The sequence below is a fragment of the Gossypium hirsutum genome, chromosome A02 (genome assembly GCF_007990345.1).
Source record: "Gossypium hirsutum isolate 1008001.06 chromosome A02, Gossypium_hirsutum_v2.1, whole genome shotgun sequence".
In the NCBI taxonomy this organism is placed as follows: domain Eukaryota; kingdom Viridiplantae; phylum Streptophyta; class Magnoliopsida; order Malvales; family Malvaceae; genus Gossypium; species Gossypium hirsutum.
The window spans coordinates 33,701,626-33,715,780 of NC_053425.1; positions in this window are offsets into that span (position 1 = coordinate 33,701,626).

Below are 14,155 nucleotides of genomic sequence, written 5' to 3' on the forward strand. Positions count from 1 at the left end.
TATTGACTGCTATGTCGCGACACAAGTATTGGTGTGTCGCGACATTGACTTTGGGATGGAAATCAAATATGAAACATGTAACACCCTTCACCCGTATTCAACGCTGGAATAGGTTTACAGAGCATTACCAGACTTACAAAACAATTAAACATCCATTTAGCATACATTTTCTCAATTCAAGAATTCATCATTTAATCTCAATCAATTTGTCCTTTATACGAGCTTATGAGGTCCTAAACATGCTTTGGGAGTGATTCGGGACTAAACCGGTAACTCAAGAAACTTTGAAAATTTTTCTCAAAACAAGGGACACACGCCCATGTGGCTAGACCGTGTCTCACACGGCCACCAGACATGCCTGTGTCACAAGCCGTGTGGACATTTAGAATGGGAGCACATGGCCGTGTCCCAGCCCATATCCTACCTCGTGCAACTCTTTGACTTGGGTCACACAACCAACACACATGCCCGTGTGCCAGGCCATATGTTAGGCCGTGCCAATCCTATAGGGTATACTGACTTATGCCACATGGCCAAGTTACACGCCCGTGTGTGAGGCCGTGTGGAGTATACTGAGTTGATTACAAATTCAACACAGGTGACCGTGTGTCACCCACGACCGTGTAACATGACCGTGTGTCACACACGACTGAGACACACACCTGTATCTCTGCCCATGTGGACAAAAATAGGCTATTACTAAGCCAATTTGCCACCCTATTTTTACATACCTGCACAAACATAATATGCAACATTTTAAAACTCAATAGGCAGCAAATCCATAATATTTCATTTACAAATTAAACCAATTCAACTACAATCATTTCTAAATTCAATATTCAAATTATGTAACCAATCAAACATGGAATTCAAATACCTAAATTATAATCAAGCATTTTCCATTCATATGCCAATCACATATCAAGACAACAATTGCATATTTCCATTCCATTTATTACTTGCCAAAACATACCATATTGAATACTTATATGCAACCAAAACATTATACCAAGTTAAGCCAAATCACATGGCTTTATCTTATACCACAACATGTACCAAAATCACTAGCTCAAGTAACCATAACTATCATCTTTATAACTAGCCTATACATGCCATATGTAACACCTCTAACCCATAATCGTCGCCATAATAGGTTAAGAGGCATTACCGGACTTATAATAACATTTAGAAAAGTCATTATCAAATAATCATATCATTCCAGTAAATGTCATTCATTCACATTCAATAAGAACTTAAATCGAGCATACAAAGCCTAACTCATGCATTCGGGACCATCTGATAACATATAAAAGTTTCAAAAACTTAGAAAATTTTCAACTATTAAAATGTCACACACACGTGTGAACAGGCCATGTGCCTCACACTACATTAGACACGCCCGTGTGTCTATGCCGTGGCAAAACAGGGCATACATACTGACTTATCTACAAGGCCACAAGACACCCCCGTGTGTCATGCTGTGTGAAAATTTGGGAGGTTACTGACTTGGCCACACGGTCGACCACACACCCGTGTGCCGCACACGACCAGTAGACAGGCCTATGTGTCTAGGCCGTGTCAAAACTGGAGGGTATACTGACTTTAATTCGTAGGGTACCCTAGGGGACACACGGCCATGTAACATGACTGTGTGTTGCACACGGCTGAGATACATACTCGTGTCTCTGTCCGTGTGGACAAAAATAGGCCATTTTAATAGCAAATTTGCCATCCCAATTTGAGTCAACCTACAAGCACCAAAGCATATATGCACAAACATTTAAGCCAATATCTATACCAAACCACACATAATTCATGCTATAACATTACCAAACATTTCAAAACTCAATTCATCAATAAATTCATACCAAAACTTAAACTAAAATCATACCTAAACAAATGACCAATACATCATTCAATCAAATACTCAAAACTTACCAAAACTTCTCAACATTGGCCATTTATTTTGGCCAACCAAAACATATCACAATTCCACATTAACATCACATATCATATACCATTATCAAACTATAAGTACAAACACAAACTAGCCATATCACATGGCTAAATTTGTACATCACAAAACATAATTCTACAACTTCTAGCCTATACATGCCATACTTTAATATATACATTTACAAAATATCAAAATAAGGTTCGATAGTGTGGTGATGATCCTTGACGATCCCCAAGCTCACAGTAGCTTCAATATCTATAAAATAATGTAGACACACACAAAGTAAGCATTCAAAAGCTTAGTAAGCCATATACAAATAAACTTATCATTCAAAGCAAACAAGTATCATCAAATCATTTATACTTTGTATACAATGTTAACACAAATCTCATATTCAAATACTCACATTTCATTCACAAATAGGCTATGTAACAACCCGATTTAGGGCCTAGTCAGAATAGTGGTCTCGGGACCACAAATCTGAAGTTAGAAAATTATTTTTATTATTTTTATGAGATTATGGTACGATTATATAAGTGCATGTAAATTTTGGTAAGTTAATTTTAGCGATTTCTAGTCCAATTTCGAAAAATGACTAAATCGCATAAAAGGTAAAAGTTACATTTTAGTACCCAAATGTGTTAAATAGCTAGAGAATCAAAATTGAGGGCTTTTAAAGGGAAATTACACCTTTTTTAATAGTGTTAGCCAGCCATGGAGTGAGGGGAGACAAAATTGTCAAAGTTAGGTGAAGCTTAGGTCACCAATTTTGACTAGTTTCATTTTTAATAAAAGAAAAAGAAAAAGGAAGGAAAAAGCTATCACCCTTTCTCCCTTCTTAGCTGAAAATATTAGAAAATATTTGGGGTTTAAGAGCTTGAAATTTCAGCAACTTGAAGCACTCATAAGTAAGTGATTTTGATGGTTTCTATTAATGATTTTTGCAATTTTGAGACCCTTGAAGCATGAGCTTTCAAATGAGGGTGATTTCTTACAATATAGTCAAGAGTTTAGGATTTTTACATGGATGTATTTGTGTTATATGTTGAGTTTTTATGGAAGAATATGAGTCCTAGTTGTGTTATAAACAACTTTTGTGAAAAATGTTAGCATGAAAACACCTAAAGGGACTATTTTGCATAAGTTGCAAAATAGGTGGTTAGTGTGTGAAATAGTGAGAATTTGGGATTGCCCTAGTAGTAAAAAGAGTTTAGCTAGGCTTGAAATACGAAAAAATTCGATAAAAATTGATTTTCGGGCATAGGGGTAAAATGGTCATGTTGCCAAGGCCTAGGGGCAAAATGGTCATTTTACCAACGTTGTGAATTTATGAATGCCTAATTGTGTTTAGTGACTAAATGGATGCATATTGTTATTATAGATCAAGATTTACCAAAACCAAGCCTAGACCAGGGGAAAGCCAAGCAATCCGATTAAGCCGTCTAGTCAAGTACTTTTTGTAAACCGAGGTAAGTTGTATGTAAATAATACAACCACACTGTTAATTACTTGTATTCATATTGTCATTGAATTGATATTGTACGAGTTGTGAAGTTATAAATTGAGAATGCCTTGTAATATTTGAGATAGTAGAAATATCCCGTTGAAACCTTAGGATATGAACTGGATATTGTGCCAAGACATGGGGTGATTTGTGCGCCAGTGTAAGACATGTCTGGGACATGCTTTGGCCATATTATGAGAGCCAGTGTAAGACCATGTCTGGGACATGGCATCAGCATCCAAACGAGGGCTAGTGTAAGACATGTCTGGGACATGCTTCAGCCATATTATGAGAGCCAGTGTAAGACCATGTCTGGGACATGGCATCGGTACAGAAATGAGTGCCAGAGTAAGACATGTCTGGGACATGCATCGACCTCGATAGAGATAGCTAGTGTAAGACGTGTCTGGGACACGCATTGGTTAAGAGTTGTGCTAGTGTAAGACATGTTTTGTACATGCTTCAACATGCATGTATGAAAGCCAGTGTAAGACCATGTCTGGGACATGGCATCGACAATTTATCCGATGTTGAAGGTTCATAGAATATCTAGCAGTATTCCAAACGGTTCAATGGTGAAAGTTATAGTTCAATTTTGATAAAGAAAGGATGATTATGTTGTGATTGTTACAGGTACCTATATGGTAAGCATGAGTAACGAGCTTAATTTAGAAAATGAGACTCGAATAGATGATAATGAGTAAGTTAAGTTATGTTTACCTTTGAGCTATAAGCCTGATGGCAAATGGTGAGATTATGGTTGTGTATATATTTATATGCAACTTATTAAGCTTTATGCTTACTCTCTTTCCTTTCCCTTTTCTTACAGTACTGTCATTTTGCTCAAGGATCCTTTGAAGTCAGAGATATCGATCACACTATCAGCTTTATTACTCTTTATAGTTGGATTTATATTTTTGATTATGGCATGTATAGGGCTAGACTAGGAAGTTGTATTATTAAAAGAATTATTCATGTATTTTTGGCTTAAGTCAAAGGCCCTTCACTTTGTATCAAGTCTGGAATAATGGCTATTATTCATTTTGATGAATGCATATAATGTTCTTTCTATGGATGAATTGGTGTCCATTGTGATGAAATTTGCATATTGACATGATCTTTGTAGGTTGTGCAAAATGGGTGACAAAATGGCTTGGGAAATAGCCTAGTTTGTCCATACGGGTAAGACATACGGGCGTGTGTCTAGGTCGTGTATGACACACGGCTCACGCCCATGGGTGTGTGTTATGGTCATGTGTCCCCTGCACTTAAAACTTTAAAGTCATTTTAGTACACGGGCAGGCCACACGGGCGTTTGCCCAGGCCGTGTCATAAAGTCAGTATGCATGCTAGTAGGACATGGACAAGAGACACGACCATGTGTCTTAACCGTGGGAAAGACACGGTTATAGGACACGGGCGTGTTCTTGGGCAGTGTTGTTTTGACAGAATGCCCAGGTTTTTAGACACAGGTTTGGGACATGGGCGTGTCCTTAGCACACGATCATGTGTTCTATACTTACACGGGCAAGTGAAGCCTTGATGCATGAAATTTTCTAAGTTTTTCATGAGTTCTCGGTTGGGTTTCGAACCACCCTGAATGTATGTTTTGGGCCTCATAAGCCCATAAATGAGACTGATTGCTTGTAAAAAGAGAAGTTTTTAAATTGTTTGAGATTTCACGGCCTAATTTTATACAGTTGATTGAGTTTAAGTTAGGTAGCACCACGAACCCTATCCTAGCGTCAGATACAGGCGAGGGGTGTTATATTTAGTAGTATCAGAGCATGGTTTGGACGATTCTAGGACTAAACTAGCTAGAGTACGAGTCTAGCTATACATGCCACGTAAATGCATATTGATAGTGTGACAAATTTTGACGATTATAAATTGTGTTTTTCTTACATAGTAAATAGATCCTGACAGAACCACGGCAGATGATGTCAAAAGTAATGCGCTGGCTCTCTCAGAAGGGACCGCATCGGTAAAGTGAGCCCGTAAGTATGGGCCAAGGCGGAGGGGCTAGGGAAGCCTACCTTCGAATGATGGATGCTTGGTACACAGAGTTCATTCGTGCAAACCCAAACACTTCACCTCCCCCACCTCCTCCAATTTCTCAGAATGCCCCGGTGGCTCCGCAAGGTGCTTATATGTTCAGAAGGGAAAAGCCTCTGGTAGACAAGATCCGGAAGTAAGGGGCCGAGGAATTTCAGGCTAGTGTAGATGATGACCAGAGAGAGTGGAGTTTTGGCTAGAAAATACCATGAGGGTATTCGATGAATTGTCATGCACGCCCGAAGAGTGCATAAAATATACCGTGTCAGTTCTATGAGACTCGGCTTATCAGTGGTGGAATACTCTCGTGTCTATAGTACCGAGAGAAAGATTAACTTGGGAATTCTTCCAAGGAGAGTTCCGAAGAAGTACATTAGCCAGAGGTTCATGGACCAGAAAAGGCAGGAATTTCTAGAGTTGAAGCAAGGTAATAAGACTGTGATAGAATATGAGCGTGAGTTTGTGAAGCTCAGCAAATATGCGTGAGAATGCGTATCCACTGAAGCTATTATGTGTAAGAGGTTTGAGGATGGCCTCAATAAAGTCATTCGAGTGTTTGTGGGGATCCTAGAGTTAAGAGAATTTGTGGTGCTCGTTGAGAGAGCATGTAAAGCAGAAGAGCTAGTGAAGGAGAGGAGAAAGGCAGTCAGCGAGTCGCGAGATTTAAAGAAAAGATAGATGGGGAAGACACATCAGTCCTCCTCTAAGAGGTCTAAAGAAATTAATACCCGATCGAACACTTCGGTGGGATTTTCACGGAGGAATAAGAATCAACAGAACATGGCATTTAAAGCCCAAACTACTTCAGTTGCAAGTGTCAGTAGTGCTCGGTTAATAGGCTGGAGTGTTTGCAATGTGGAAGACATCACTTGGGCGAATGCCGGGTAAAAGAGAGGGGCTATTTCAAGTGTGGGTCACTTGACCACTTTATCCGCGAATGTCCTGAGATGGTTGAGAGAGGGAGAAAACAAGATGTGAGAGCAAGTAGTTCTCCCTTGAGGGGTAGGCCTCAAAGTAGCTCCGGGAGTGGGACTAGTAGTAGAGGTGCGCCGAGAGATGCCGCGATGAGGTCTAAAGGCAAAGTGCCACCGAGGACCTATGCTATATGAGCTCGAGAAGAGGCAGAGTTTCCAGACATGATCACGGGTACCTTTTCTATTCACGATATAACTGTTGCCGCTTTAATTGACGCAGGATCTACCCACTCTTACATATGTATGGAATTAATACCTCGTATAAACATACTAGTAGAGTCCACTAAGTTTGTAATAAAAGTGTCTAACCCGTTAGGCAAGCATGTATTAGTGGACCAAGTATGTAGAAATTGTCCTTTGATGATTAGACGCCACTATTTTCCGGCCAACTTGATGTTATTACCGTTTAATGAATTCGATGTAATTCTTGGGATGGATTGGTTGACCTCCCATGGCGTTGTAGTAGACTATGGGAGAAAACTAATTCAGTTAAGATGTGAAGATGGAAATGTTCTTCGAGTTGGGCCAGATAAGTCAGATAACTTGTCTATGATAATATCGTCTTTGGCAGCTGAAAGATATTTGAGAAAAGGTTATGAAGCTTATCTAGCTTTTGTGTTGAATACCAAGTGTCCGAGTCGAAGATTGAGTCAGTACCAGTGCTTTGTGAGTTTATAGACGTCTTTCCGGAGGAGTTACCATGTTACCCCCAGAGAGAGAGTTTGGTATCGAGTTGGCTCCTGGTACGATGCCAATCTCGATTGCACCTTATATGACGGCCCCCATTGAGTTAAAAGAGTTGAAAGTACAGTTGCAAGAGTTAACAGATAAAGGTTTTGCTAGACCAAGCTATTTACCGTGGGGTGCTGCAGTGCTTTTTGTGAAAAAGAAGGACGGGTCGATGAGGTTATGTATCGACTATAGACAACTTAACAAAGTAATGGTAAAGAACAAGTATCCCTTGCTAAGGATTGATGATCTTTTCGATCAACTGAGAGGAGCCACTGTATTTTCCAAAATAGATTTGAGGTCAGGTTACTACCAGTTAAGAGTCAAGGAATCAGATGTATCGAAGACTGCTTTTCGAACGAGATATGGGCATTACGAGTTTCTTGTTATGCCTTTTGGATTGACAAATGCCCTAGCGATATTTATGGACTTGATGAACCGCATCTTCCGACTATATTTGGATAGGTTCGTCGTCGTTTTTATTGATGACATCTTGGTTTATTCGCGTAACGAGAATGAGCACGCGGAGCATTGGATAGTGATGAGAAGTTGCAAGCTCAGAAAAGTTAGTGCGAGTCAGATAGCACCACGAACCCTATCCTAGCATTGGATACGGGTGAGGGATGTTTAATGTTCAAAGGTAGAGTTTGTGTACCTAAAGATAGTGAGTTCATTCAGAAGATTTTACGAGAGGCACATAGTGGAAGTTTGTCCGTCCATTCGGGCAGTGAAAAAATGTATAACGACCTGAAGAAAATGTATTGGTGGTCGAGAATGAAAAGAGATATTTCAGAGTTTGTTTCTAAGTGTTTAGTGTGTCAGCAAGTAAAGGCTGAACACCAAGTACCTTCTGGGCTACTTCAACCTATTATGGTCCCAAAGTGGAAATGGGATCGTATCACCATGGATTTTGTGACCAGTTTGCGTCTAACCCCGAAAAAGAGATATGCAATATGGGTTATTGTCGATAGACTCACTAAATCAGCCCACTTCATACCAGTGTGTACCGACTACTCCCTTGAGAAATTAGCTGACTTGTATGTTTCCGAAGTTGTGAGACTACATGGTGTACCATTCTCGATTGTTTCAGATAGAGACCTGAGATTCACTTCGAGATTTTGGAAGAGGTTGCAAGAGGCTTTAGGAACCAAGTTGAGTTTTAGTACGGCTTTTCATCTACAAACTGATGGATAGTTAGAAAGAGTAATAGAAATCTTAGAGGACATGTTGAGATGTTGTGTTCTTGAATTCCAAGGAAGTTCAGAAAAATACTTACCATTGGTTGAATTTTCCTATAACAATAGCAATCAGTCGAGTCTAAAAATGGCGCCTTATGAGGCTTTGTATGAACGAAAGTGCCGAACGCCCTTATTCTGGACTGAGTTGAGAGAGAGTCAGATTCACAGGGTTGATTTGATCAAAGAGGCTGAGGAAAAAGTTAAGGTGATTCATGACTATTTGAAAGCCACCGCGAATAGACAAAAATCCTACGCGAATTTGAAATGAAGGGAGATTAAATTTGAAGTCAGGGATAAGGTATTTTTGAAAGTTTCCCCGTGGAGGAAAATCCTCAGATTTGGTAGAGAAGGCAAGTTGAGTCCTCGTTTTATAGGACTTTATGAGGTTACCAAGAGAGTAGGGCCTGTTGCCTACCATTTGGAGTTGCCGCCAGAGTTAGAAAAGATTCACGATGTGTTTCACGTGTCTATGTTACGCTGATACAGATCAGACCCTTCGCATATAATTGCGCCAACTGAAGTTGAGATTTTTCCAGACATGACTTATAGTGAGGAGCCGGTCAAGATTTTAGCTCGAGAAGTCAAACAGCTAAGAAATAAAAATATACCACTTGTGAAGGTTTTATGGCATAGACATGGAGTCGAGGAAGCCACATGGGAACTCGAGGAGTCTCTGAGAGAACAGTACCCGAACTTATACACTGGTAAGATTTTTGAGGACGAAAATTCCTAAGGGGGAGAAATGTAACAACCCGATTTAGGGCCTAGTCAGAACAGTGGTCTCGGGACCACAAATCTGAAGTTAAAAAATTATTTTTATTATTTTTATGAGATTATGGTACGATTATATAAGTGTATGTAAATTTTGGTAAGTACTTCATTTGTTTAAACAGTAATCCATCCATATAAACAGTAATTCATCTATATAAACACATAACTTTTTCACATAACCAATAACAAAATTTATGCCCGTTGAACCTATTAGAATATCAAGGGATACTCAGGTGATATACATTAAATGTATAAATCAGTAATCTGTCAATTCATTATCATTTCTGCTCTTTCGAGCTATGATTAGTAAGCTCCTACTGAGCTTATGGACAGTAAGCTATGACGAGCTGAAAACAGTAAACTCTTACAAGCTGATATATCGGTAAGCTCATACAAGCTGTGGTGAGTCCGCAACACATGCAGGATCTCGACCAAAACGGTAACCCTACTGACATGTCACTCGTATCCTACGACTTTCTACGGTTCAGATGGGACTCAGTATTCAATAATTCTCATCAATTAGGCATTCAAAGTCAGTAATACCATTTACGCAATTATACTTTCATTTCAAATAATTTACAAGTATTTAAAAATTTGATTCTAATTATATGAACTTATTTCTAGTTGCTCGGATGGAAATTATCGACTATTTGTCCATTTTACTTTTTCCTCGATCTAATCCTGATCTTGGCTTATTTTGATCCATATATGATCAAATTTAGCACATTCAACATTCATTCTATTCAATTTAGCCTATAATTTACAATTTGAAAATTTACACACTTGCCCTTAATGTTTCTCATTTTTACAATTTAGTCCTTATCATATAAAATTGCAAATTCATGTAATTTAGTATAAACCCATGCTTAGCCGAATTTAATAAATGTTACTAGCAGCCCATATTTTCAATTTTTCACACTTTTAACCACCACATTTCACATTTTCTTAAATTAATCCCTTTTTAACAGTTTTATCAAAAATCACTTTACAAAAGCTATTAATCTAACATTAAACCTTCCAAATCTATCATAAATCATCAAATTAATCAATTATTCAATAATGGAAACATGATAAATCTTTAAAAATTTTGAAATCTAGGGTATGGGCTAGCTGGAATATGAAGCAACGGTCTAAAAAACATAGAAATCATTAAAAACGGATCAAAAACGTACCTTAATGAGCAATTTAACCAAGGCCAAATAGAAATCCTAAAAATTTGGCTTTTCTTCGTGCCAAATTCAGTTAAGGAAGATGATGATAATATAAAATGGATTTTGTTTTATTTATTATAACATTTATTAATTATTTTACCATTTTAACCTTAAAATTAATACAAAATTTCATTTATGCCAAATCATTAACATCCACTAACCAATTAATGGTATATTTACCACTGAAGGACCAAAAATTCAAGGTTCTATAGCTATTTGACATCATTAGCTTATAGAACAGCACTTTTGCAATTTATGCGATTTAGTCCTTTAAACTGAATTAACCACTCAAATAGTGAAATTTCTTAACGAAACTTTCACACAATCATACTATCAAGTTAACAGCATAAAAAATATTAAAATAATATTTTGATATCAGATTTGTGGTTCTAAAATCACTGTTTCGATTTGACCAAAAACGGGCTGTTACAAAATAGGGGCATTTTGGTGTGCACAATCAAACTTAAAGCTCGGGAACGTGAGCTAACCTAGGGTTGAGGACAACAACAACTTGAAATCTATAAATAGGCTCCTTTGGCACATGTTATAAACAACATTCACTTAGCCGAGATTTTATTTAGTAAAGTTAGTTTAGTTTTTCTTTTGTTTTTAGGTTTTAGAATTTATATAGTTGTTCTTTGTTATTCTCAAGAGATCTAAATTTTGGAAAGCATTCAAACTTTGTGGATTTGTGATTAATATTGATACAATCAAGATCTTTTATATACTCTATAATTGATTTAATTAGCATGCTTTCTCTTTACATTGATTCTATATTGTCTATGAAAACCATGAGGAACTAATCCCTCTATGGGGGATTAGCAAGTGGAGGTATGATCTATTAACTGTTTTGTAGGGTTACCCAATGGATCAACTATTTGGAAAAGGAAGAACGTGAACCAAACCCTGGGCCTGACAACCTCGAGAAGTCATCAATGTGGGAATTAACCCAAAATTGGTATGGCCCATCCGTGAACACCTTCACCCCAAGCCAGTTTGGATTGTGAGGTCAGAGGATAAGTAGTCATTGCTGACTCGTTATGTTAGTGGAAGATCGGAAGATCCTACTAAGGTAGTGACTAGTTGATTGAGAAAGAGCTCAAAATGACAGTTGATAAGGATTACCTGTAACACTAATAACCCCTCTCCATCATCGGATTAAGTTCATAGGCATTACTAACACATCATACAATTAATCAGTCATAATTACACATATATATACTAGCCATTAACAATATAATATACAGGGGTAGGTCACAAAGAATCAGAGCATATCATACTAGAATATTACACAATCGAATAATGGTTTATGCTATGCAATGCTAAACTTGGTTTTCTACTGTCTACACTCTTATCACTATTTATCCTTTCTTGAATGTCAAAATTCGGAAATAGACAAAACTATTCCAATTATTAACATTAGAGTATTGGTCCATACTCTATGTACGATTATCTTTTTAATTTATCTTCGATGATGTTAGTGGAATGCTCTTAATTTAGGTTTGCTAACCCACCCCAATTTAGAGTAAAAGTTACTTTTACCGCCCCTATTACTTGTAATAGCCCGGTTTTAGCTAAATCAGAACAGTGGTTTCAAAACCATAAATTTGAGGTTGTATAAATATTTTAACATTATTTTTGGCATTTATATTATGGGAATATGTATGTGTGAAAATTTCGTGAAATAATTTTAGTGTTTGACTGCTTAATTTGATGAAATGACTAAATCGCGTAAAATGAAAAATTGCGTTCTAATTGTTTAAGTGCTTATTTGCTTTGATAAGTTAAATGTGAGGTCCTTATTATGTTATTGGGCCTATGATAGTGGTGTTGGTCATAAGTGACCTTATAATATGTGAATTATGCATTTATTTCATTAAGGTTAAAATGGTAATTATATAATTAAGTTAATTATAACAAAACATAACAAAATGGTTCATTATTTCTCATTTTTTTGAACCAAAATTAAAGAAAAGAATTGGTTTTTGAATGATTAAACCATTTGACACTTGTGTGGCTTGATTAAAGTATGTATTTTGCTCGATTTTTGATGATTTTTATGTTTTTGTGATCGTTGCATCTAGAACTAGCTAGCCCGTGCCTTAATTTTTGAATTTGTTGATGATTTTATGAAGTGACATTGTTGAATCTATGAGCTTTGTGACGGTGATGATGAAATATGAAAGCTTGGTATTTGATATACATGTTTTGTAAAGTGATTTTTGGTAAAAAACACTATTTAGGGATTAAATTGTGAAAATTACAAATTATGTGGTTGAAATAAATAAATGTGAAATATGGGCTACTAGGGGTACTATGGTAATTCGGCACACATGGGTTTTTAATGAATTGGTGTAATTTTGTGTTTATTGAAATAAGGAGTAAATTGTAAAAAATATGAAAGTTTAGGACCAAAATGCAAATTAGCTTAAATATGTGTTTGTGGATGAAATTGATTGAGTTGGTGATTAAATGGATTAATTTTGAATATATATAGATCAAGAATGAAAGAAATCAGACTTAGATCGAGGCAAGAATAAAGTACTTGATTAATCGGCTAGTTTCGTTATTTCTACGACTGATGTAAGTTCATATGCAAATAAATGTTTTAAAATTAATTATACATGTTTAATTATCATTGAATTGCTGTGAATGTTGAATGAGCAAATACGAGCAAGAATTGATAGAGTTACAACATCCGAAAGTCTCGTACGAACCGTAGGAATAGTATAGGATACAAATGTCGTGACATTAGGTTACCGAGATGTGATTACATATAAGACCATGTCTGGAACATTGGTATTGTATTGTGACTACGTGTAAGACCATGTCTGGGATAGTGGCATCGATATGTGATAACATGTAAGACCATGTTTGGGATATGGCATTGTACGAGCTATATATGATTGCCGAGTATCCTTAACGATTTCGAATAGTTCAACGGGTAAAGTCAAGTCAAGAAAGAATGTGTGAATGAGTTAAGTGACTCAGGTACGTACGAGAGCCATACGAGTATTGAAAAGGGAAGTATTTGATGAATTCAATTATGATATTGAATATGTGTACAATGAGAAAGGTTTGTGAACTTGTATGTGTTTAGCTATGCTTAGCATATTTGAATTGATATGCAAATATTCATATGATGACTTTATTTGTATATGGCTTACTAAGATTTTAAAGCTTACTTTTTGTGTTCTTTCCCTATTTTATAGATTATCAAAGCTAGCTCGAACTCGGGGATAGTTGGGAAATGTCATCACACTATCCATCATCTTGTTGGTACTTTTGAAGCTTTGTAAATATAGTATATGACATGTATAGACTAGTAGTTTGATGATAAGTTTTGAGATATGATATTAGCCATTTGTATTAGCTTGTGAAATGATGTCAATGTTGGTGTATATGGCCATTTAAGTTGGCTTGAATTAGGTGTTTGGTAAGTAATTCATGATGTATAAGTTGTCATATGTTTTCGTTTGTTTGGTATGGTTATATGGTTGCTCAAGTAACTAGTTGTCATTCGGTGAGTTAATGCTTGAATGATGATATGTTGTGGCTTGGTTTTGAGATGATGAAATGGTATGATTTGAAGCATGAAATAGATGATAAGATGATGAGGAAATGCATTTAGAAATTATGTAAGTTTGGTGATTTTGACATATTAATTTGGTATGTTTTGGTTATGGATTTGAGTAGTTAAGAGAATGATTTATAAA